General features: G+C 31.1%; 1 long non-coding RNA gene across 1 annotated transcript; it reads right to left on the bottom strand.

Moving 5' to 3' along the window:
* Positions 1 to 1,825: 1,825 nt before the first annotated feature.
* On the bottom strand, positions 1,826 to 8,616 carry LOC143070706 (uncharacterized). Its single transcript, XR_012976653.1, has 5 exons — positions 8,493 to 8,616; positions 7,028 to 7,171; positions 6,622 to 6,760; positions 3,863 to 4,007; positions 1,826 to 1,945 (listed from the first exon to the last, which is right to left on the bottom strand). It is a non-coding gene; the product is annotated as an uncharacterized LOC143070706 (long non-coding RNA).
* Between the last annotated feature and the right edge of the window lie 810 nt (positions 8,617 to 9,426).

The raw sequence follows: 9,426 nt of genomic DNA, 5'->3' as shown, positions 1-9,426 counted from the left end.
GATTATTGACTTATTAATTAATATTGGTAAAAATAATATTAATACATAATAAAACCAATGTCATTTTAAAAAAAACAGAGGTCCATGAACTCGTTTTCATGTTAAATCAGTTTGAATGATAAAAATCAGTCCAAACATGCATCTTTTTTCGTGATATGTCACAGTTTGACCGCACAAAAATAAGAGATTACAATAGCAATTTCATTACCACCCCTGTAACTGTATTGTATGCCCTTAATCAATACAATTTTTACTCTTCTTGCATGGAATTTTCTTTTTAATTTTTTTTTATCAACAGAGTTTAAAAAATGTACATACATAATACATTTGACAACCTGAAATGATTGAATAATATTAATTAATTTTGAGTATATAATTAAAACCATGCTGTTTTCATGGCAACATAAATTAAAAATTTCAGATAAGTCATTCAAATTTTTTAAACAAAAATATTGTTTGGCTGTTTTTCCTGGCAGTGCTGTGACTGTTTTACTACCAAATTAGGCAACATGCATTTCCTGCAGGTCTGTGAAATGACTCTCTGCAAAATAAAAAATAAAAACATTATAAAAAGTTAATAAACTAAAAAATGAGATACAGTCATATATGTAATGATTGCTTTTCTAACTTCTGCTTTAATAGGCAATAAAAATCCATCTGTTAGATGACAATTTCTTAATTATAATTATTATCATATATGGCATGGATCTTATATACTATTCTAATATGACGTGCTTCTTTTGCTTTGTGAACAAACCCATGCTCTACATCCAATAAAATTTGTTTGCACATGTGTATATTGACTACTCCAGAATAATGAATTTTATCAAATTGTCATGCACTTAATATATTTTTTTGACTTTAAAACACTTTCAAACTTTTATATGGTGCACATGATGTTAGTAATTAATTTATTATGAAGTTAATGTGTTGCATTCCGAAATTGACATATTTGACCTAGATACGACAACAGTTAATGCTGGCTGTTAAAACTCCTCCCTGAAAATTCACAGTGCCAGTCTTTACGAACATAAAAGGGAGGTTCATGGAAGAGCCTACACAAACGCTTTTACACTTGTACTTCTTGGGCATAGAAATTACCTTACCGGTAATTGTCCTATTCAGAATCGAAATCGCTCGGGCAAAAATAATCACGAATATAATGCCTACCCATGTTAAAACTACAATTAAGTATAGCTTACATCAATTATTTCTTAAGTACATATTTCATTATTTGTTACTGCTTTACATAATGAGACTCAATAATCCTAACTATGCTAATTGCCACTTTAAGATTTATATCATTATCAATTACATGTATAATTTTGTACTTAATAATTAGCATAATTAATTTTATTTTCATCATATAAAAATAAAAGTTCTTGATTTTGTGCAAATATAATGTACAAAATTATCCTGATTTAGAGTTATTTCTCTCAATTTGATTACATTAATTGGAAATATCTCCTTTATACCATTACCCTAAAAAAAAACATTTTTCACAGTTTTAGATTTAATATCAAGTATATTTTGTTGATAAAGTCCTAATAATTAAATTTGTAATATAACAAAATCAGAATACACAGAGTAACCCACCACCTTTTCTGTTTCTTTGTTTAATTTTGTAAAGGAGGCAATCATATATTTGGGAATTGATCGCTCGATATTTTTGGCATGAATTTTCCTGATGGTTTCTTCCTTCGCCTGAAATATATATATTTATATGACATATGTAGATTTTAACAGTTTTAGATTTAATATCAAGTATATTTTGTTGATAAAGTCCTAATAATTAAATTTGTAATATAACAAAATCAGAATACACAGAGTAACCCACCACCTTTTCTGTTTCTTTGTTTAATTTTGTAAAGGAGGCAATCATATATTTGGGAATTGATCGCTCGATATTTTTGGCATGAATTTTCCTGATGGTTTCTTCCTTCGCCTGAAATATATATATTTATATGACATATGTAGATTAGTTTGTGATTTTTAAACTAAAAAAAGATAAAAACTTTATCTTGGTTTTATCATGAAATTTGCTATTAACACTAAAATATTGTTCATGGTCTCTAAATTCTCAAAGAAATTGACATCGTTTAAACACGGACTGTAAAGAGTACCCCAAAAATCATTTTAAAAATATAAATGGATTAATTCATTTTTTCAACTTTGCCAAACTAAGAATAGAAGTGGAGATCACACAGATAAATTAATTTTATAATAGAAAGTGTTGTGAATTTACTTATTTAAATATGTATCAAGAAAGCAAGTTTTGTAAACCCCATTTTTTTTATTTCTCATATCTGAAGGCATATATTATAAGAGCTATCATCAGACATTTTATCTTAAAATTCCGCGGGGGGGGGGGGGCAGTTTTCTTTTCATCACATAAACTGATGAACAATGTGTAGTAGTCAGCCGCAAACCAGCTTATCATGAACAGGGAGATATATACTGTCAGTGACTTTACATAAAACAAGAATGTGTCCACAGTACACGGATGCCCCACTCGCACTATCATTTCCTATGTTTAGTGGACTGTGAAATTGGGATAAATTCTCTAATTTGGCATTGAAATTAGAATGATCTTATCAAAGGGAACATGTATACTAAGTTTCAAGTTGATTGGACTTCTACTTTATCAAAAACTACCTTGACCAAAAACTTTAACCTGAAAGGAGTAGGTTCAGTAAGACCCCTTTTTGGCCCCAAAATATAGCAGTTTTACAAAATTGTGATAATATAATCATGAAGCTATTTATTAGAAAGTAAAATGATTCTGCTACATAAATATGGGCTGTTTTTGACAATACAATGCACATATATCGGGTACTAGCATCATAAAGTCATGCTAAATTACTGAAATCTTCACAAAATAAGCATTTTAGATAAATTTTAGACGGTTTCTGTCTAAAATGAAAGTGGCCGCATTCGTGTTCATTCATAATATTGAAATGCAAGTTGTATTTGACGATAATACATAATATATATAAAGGTTGAGGATGAACAAGGATGCGGCCACTTTCATTTTTGACAAAAACCATCTGAAAAGTGACAATTTTTGGCAAATTTGATAGATTTTTCATATTTAAGCTTGAATCGGAGCGTTTTTAATGACTTAATCAGTTAAAATCTTTCACAAAAACTAATTAAATCAATTGAAATAGACACTTAAATGTTTAAAAAGTGTTTAAAAAATTTTGTCAGATGAACTTGAAAATTTAGGCCAAAATCGGCCCTTACCGGACCTACTCCTTTGCACTATCATTTTCTATGTTCAGTGAACCGTAAAATTGGGGTCAAAACTCTAATTTGGCATTTAAATTAGAAAGATCATATCATAGGGCACATGTATACTACGTTTCAAGTTGATTGGACCTCAACTTCATCAAAAACTACCTTGACCAAAAACTTTAACCTGAAGAGGGACAGACGGACGAACGAACGAACGAACGAACGGACGGACGGACAAACGGATGAACGGATGCACAGACTAGAAAACATAATGCCCCTCTACTATCGTAGGTGGGGCATAAAAATTATCAGAAATGATTATACGGCCAACGCAATTTTATGCAATTTGACTACGCAAATAGCACAGCTGCAGTGTATTCAGTGGAATTATACAATTATATCATGCTTAAAAGGGGTAATTGCCAAAAATACTGGTTTTGAGTTTATCAAATTTCCCTTGCCTAATGGCTCTGGAAATTTGTGCCCCTTAACCAGTATTTTTGGCAAATACCCCTTGTAAGCATGATATATTTGTATATTATTGAATATTTTCTATGTTTGAAATCTAAGATTATGATCTATTCATTAATTATTTAATTGTTAACTATTTTTCCAAGTGATTTACCTCTTCTCCTGCCAGGAAGATAAAATCATCAGCTCTGAATTCCTATACTGCCACAAACTTATATAGATTATCTGTATTTTCATCACTCACTTGACAGTCAGTCATGCTTTTGATGAAGATCCTAAACTCTAATGACTGTGACATGCTAAAATATTTAATATCATAAATTATGACTTATAATTTTTTAATGATTTTTTAAAAACTTTCTGCCTGTACTATACATTAAATGTTACTCTAAATGGATACATTTTTTCTTATGCTACTGAACATCATTAGTAATGCTGATTTTGATTGACGAATGTGACTAATTGAGTCTATGAAAAGTTAATATGCATGTACAGAAAATGTATAACAAGTTTTAAGGTGGTTCAACAGAATATTTTTCCTAAGATGGAATTTTTTCATACTTCACTTGACAAAGTCTGTAGGACTTTTATGATATGTTTGTTAGTGACATTAAAAAGGTGTTTAATCCTTATAAATCTTTATAATTGGAGATAGGAAATATATTTTTCCACACTCTTTACCTCTATCACATGTAAATTGTATATATATGTCATTGAATATGCCTGGCACATGAATATATGTGTTGGTTAACCCAAAAATATGTACTCAATGAAATTTGCTATCTGATAAAAAGTAAACTGCAAAAACTCATGATATCATTCAAACGAATGTTTTTGTGTATTATTTTATTGAACGAGTAACATGCAGTGGAAATAAATTTGATAATGTCAGGGTTTTGATCGCCGTCATCTTGTTTAAATTGGTTACAAAAAGAAGTTCGATCAACATCGTCTATCGAAAAATAACCAATGTCAATAACAACTACCGGAAGTTCTCTTGACCAATCATATCAACGTATTATCTAATATGCAAATCATATAAGAATTTTATATTGATCAAACATGTGTAGTGCAAATCCTTACGTCCAGTTTCAAAAACCTCATACAAATGAATTATATATTTTCCAAAAATGTTCATATATTGCAGATATAATTGATCAGTTAAAATGAAGTGACATTGTTTGATTATTATATATTTAATATTTGTGTCAAATATCATTTCACTCACCCTTTCCTTATGGGCAAAATTATGGAAATTCTATTTCTCCATTCCTTAATAATATTCATATCTGTTATTCTCTCAGATGTCTTTGGATTAAGAGGACGTCTCTACAAAAAAATCTGTAAAAATAGTATTTAAGGATGCACTTAGGTGAGGTTTAGTAATTTGTGTTCAATGTTCGGACTCCCTCTGTTTTTTTTCTCCATAAAACACAAGGTAAAATAATTTGCCCCTTAACACCCTCTTATCTTTTCATATAATACTTAATAGCTCATTTAACAAAATTTGAGCAGAGTCTTGATTTTCCTTCTTTTAATTTGAGACCCAAATAATAGCAGTGCAAATATTAGGTTATAAAGAAGCATTACTAAAGAACAGTAAAAGTGATGCCAACCAAATAATAGGTTATAAAGAGGCATTACTAAAGAACAGTAAAAGTGATGCCACCCAAATTTGAACTTGATTAGTGTTTTGTTACATGTAACATGCATTATTTTTTCATTGTTAACCAGGTGCTCCGCAGGACGCAGCTTTATACGACCGCAGTGGTTGAACCCTGAACAGTTGGGGCAAATTTGGTCACAATATTCAAGCTTGATACTGTCTGTATTTGGATTGAGATAAAAATTTTGACATAATACAGGTATTTGTCACAAAATAATGTGGTCAAAGATTTCTTCTTAAAAGCTTTTCAAAACAAGCAGTGTAAGGGAGGTATTCAAGTAATCAAACATAAATATATAACAGTATTCTTTAAATTTTAATTGCATTACCTCCCTTACACTGTATTTATATTGTCTAAATTGTCCTTTAACCAGAAAAACCCTGGTTTTCCCCCTTTTTTGCCCCTAATTGCTTAATGATTTGAGCCGTAATCCCCTATAACCATCCCTTTGTAGTATGGGAACTTGTGGTATAAGTTCAGGGAAATTTATACACTTAAACACAAGTTATTGACAGAAAACTACCAAAAATGCTTATTTGGGCCCCTTTTTTAACCCCTCACTTATTGACCCCCTCCCCTTGGAGAAAGAACCCCAAAACTCAATTCCAGCCTTTCCGTTGTAGTAAGAAACCTTGTGGTATAATTTCAGAGAGATCCATACACTTTAACCCAAGTTATTGCCTGTAAACTAGAAAAATGCTTCTTTTTGGCCCCTTTTTGACCCCTTATTCCTAAATGTTCAGGGATATTAACCCCAAACTGAATCAAACCCTTCCTTTCATTATATGGAACCTTGTGGTACAATGTCAGAGAGCTCCATACAGTTATACATTAGTTATTGTCCTGAAACTACAAAAATGCTTGTTTTTGGCCCCTTTTTGGCCCTTAATACCTAGACTGTTTACCCCATAACCCTTAAAATAAATCCCAACCTTCTACTTTATGGTATAAACATTGTGGTACAATATCAGAGCAACTGAAATACTAATACACAACTTATTGTCCTGAAAATAGATAAATGCCTGTTTTGGGCCCCTAATTTCTAAACCCCCCAAAATCAATCCCAACCTTCCTTTAGTGGTTACAAACATTGTGTTCAAATTTTATTGATTTCTTTACACTTATACTAAAGTTATTATCTAGAAACCATCCCTTTTCGGATGACGCAGATGACCCCGACGACGACGTGATACCAATATACGACCAAATTTTTTTTAATTTTTGCAGTAGTATAAAAAGTCAATACCAGGTCAAGGTTGGTCATCTTTTTAATAAAATGACCCATATCATTATACACCTGAGAAACAACTAGGCACTCCTCATTAGTAAGACCTTTGTAGATCTTTGCATCAGCAACTTCTCTTCCGCACAACTGATAGGTACTTCTGAAACATTAGTTATAAATTCAATAATTTGTCTCTTAATATTAATTAATGATAAAAAGTGCAGATATTTACTTTATTTTTTCAAATGAAATGTAGACATCATCCACTTTGTTTTTTTTTATATATACATTTGTATTGTTTTAAAATGTTGAGCATTTAAAATTACAAGAGTTGCATAAGTAACAGAAGAAGAATATTTTCACAATCATAGAATAATTTTATATATAAGAAAAATAAAGAATGCCAGTAGATGCATTCCATTGTTACCGTAAACGATTGTCACCTATGCACACATATTCCTTATCATTGACATTGGTTAAATTTCCTGGCTGAACATCTAAGTTTTGATGGGTTGATCAATAGCAGTGCCATTGGCTGAGGTGATGAGAATTCTTTTTTATCATTTTTCATCTGAAATATTAATTCATATAGATTTATATATAAATAACATATAGCGGAGAGGATTTTTAGAGAACATTGTTAACCGAAGAGAACATTGTCAAATAAGGCAAATGTACTTAACGATGACTTCATACGACAAAATTATTTTTATGTCTACCTGTGCGAATTTCAAACGCGCAATTTTACACCAGTAATGTAAACCTTCTTTCATTTATGGGTAGACTTTACATAGATAAATTCAGCCGTATAAGAAAAACAAAATGAGAATGTTAAATTTGATGTATGCCTTTTTGTGCTACTTTGTTACATTTGTTGTTTATGTAGTGATATTAAGATGATAACACAATATTGACTGTTGTACCCCTATTTTTGACATTTTTACTCTTTGAGTATGTTTGTTTTGTTCATGCATCGTTGACAATGTAATGGAATTTGATGTGACTGTCATACAAGTGAGAGGTTTAGCTAGCTATAAAACCAGGTTCAATCCACCATTTTCTACATTAGAAAATGCCTGTACCAAGTCAGGAATATGACAGTTGTTATCCATTCGTTTGATGTGTTTGGACTTTTGATTTTGCCTTTTGCCTTTTGATTTTCCTTTTTGAATTTTCCTCGGAGTTCAGTATTTTTGTGTTTTTACTTTTTTTCAGAAACACAACACTGTAACAGTTATTAGAAGAAAACAACAGAAGGGAAACAAGACATTTTTTTTTTAATTTTTAGAGTCAAAGAAAAAAGTCTCCAGAGGCTGAAATATAGACATTGGGCATTGCTCATTGTTGAAGGCCATACCGTGACCTGTAGTTGTTAATTTCTGTGTCATTTTGGTTTCTTGTGGAAAGTTGTTTCATTGGCAAACATGCCACATCTTTTTTTTTATATTAAGCATTGTCCTCTAAATTATTGCATTTTGGTTAGTCTACACAAGAGGGTGACATTAACAAAATTGTCTCCTGCTAGCCATGGGATAGTATATAAATAACACATAGCTGAGAGGATGATAGAGCAGATTGGTACCCCTAGAAAACATTGTCAACTGTGGTGAAGAGAGGGTAACATTAAAAAAGTTGCCACCCTCTCATCCATGTGATAGAGTCAATTAACATCCTTGTATTAGACAATCAAATATGGCATTTTAACCTGAAATATAATATTGTAAATTCTCACTTTCATATTATCAAATAAAAAAAAATCATGAGTTATTCAAATACCAACATGCTTTCACATTTAAGGAGAGATAAGTCAATGATTTGCTTTAACATGTTGCGGAACACACTTTTGTTAATAAATTAGTTATATTTGAATAATACTTAACGAAATGAATTACCTCCATAACAAACATTTCATCCACATCCTGAAACCTTAACTGATCAGGGGCATCCTTTATCTGGGATAATTTCATTCTGTATGTTCCTACAGATGAATATAACGATAGAAACATATATATTGCCTCATTTGACATATATATGTATACGATCCAATGGATAAATCTGTTGTAGAGTGGTCACCGACTCAGACGTACTTACATATTTATATATATATGTAGACAATAATAGTGCATTGACTTGACATATCAACGATATAAGGATGAGGCTTAGAAACGGGGAAATGCGAGGCTGTGCCAGTCACGCTTCAGTGATTCCCTTTATAAGCAACCAAATTTTTTCCCAAAAAGGGGGGCCCGGGCCCCCTGCCCCCCCCCCCCCCCTAAATCCGCCTCTGATATTAAGGACATAATGTACTTTTCTAGTTGATGAAGATTTGTTACAATATTACAAAGGTAAATATCTAACCATTTTCAATATATATTTTTAAATGCGGTTCATGATTTCTGAAATGATAGTTCCGAAATTTTAATTTTTGTTCTGTTATTGATGACCAGATAACTTTATGATATTTTTTACACATTTTAACCTAAAATAAATGCTATAATCTCAAAAAGGAAATATATATTTGTCATTTGTTAGGCATATTTACCTGTCTATTTTGCGATTTTTGAAAGCGGCTTCAATTTTTTCAAAAATAATCTAATCTTAAACTGACAAACACACTTATCAAAATATTCAAAAACAAGAATGTGTCCACAGTACACGGATGCCCCACTCACACTATCATTTTCTATGTTTAAAGGACTGTGAAATTGGAATAAATTCTCTAATTTGGCATTAAAATTAGAATGATCTTATCAAAGGGAACATGTATACTAAGTTTCAAGTTGATTGGACTTCTACTTTATCAAAAACTACCTTGACCAAAAACTT

The sequence above is a fragment of the Mytilus galloprovincialis genome, chromosome 4, assembly GCF_965363235.1.
Source record: "Mytilus galloprovincialis chromosome 4, xbMytGall1.hap1.1, whole genome shotgun sequence".
NCBI lineage: Eukaryota > Metazoa > Mollusca > Bivalvia > Mytilida > Mytilidae > Mytilus > Mytilus galloprovincialis.
This window is presented reverse-complemented; position numbering and strand designations above follow the sequence as displayed.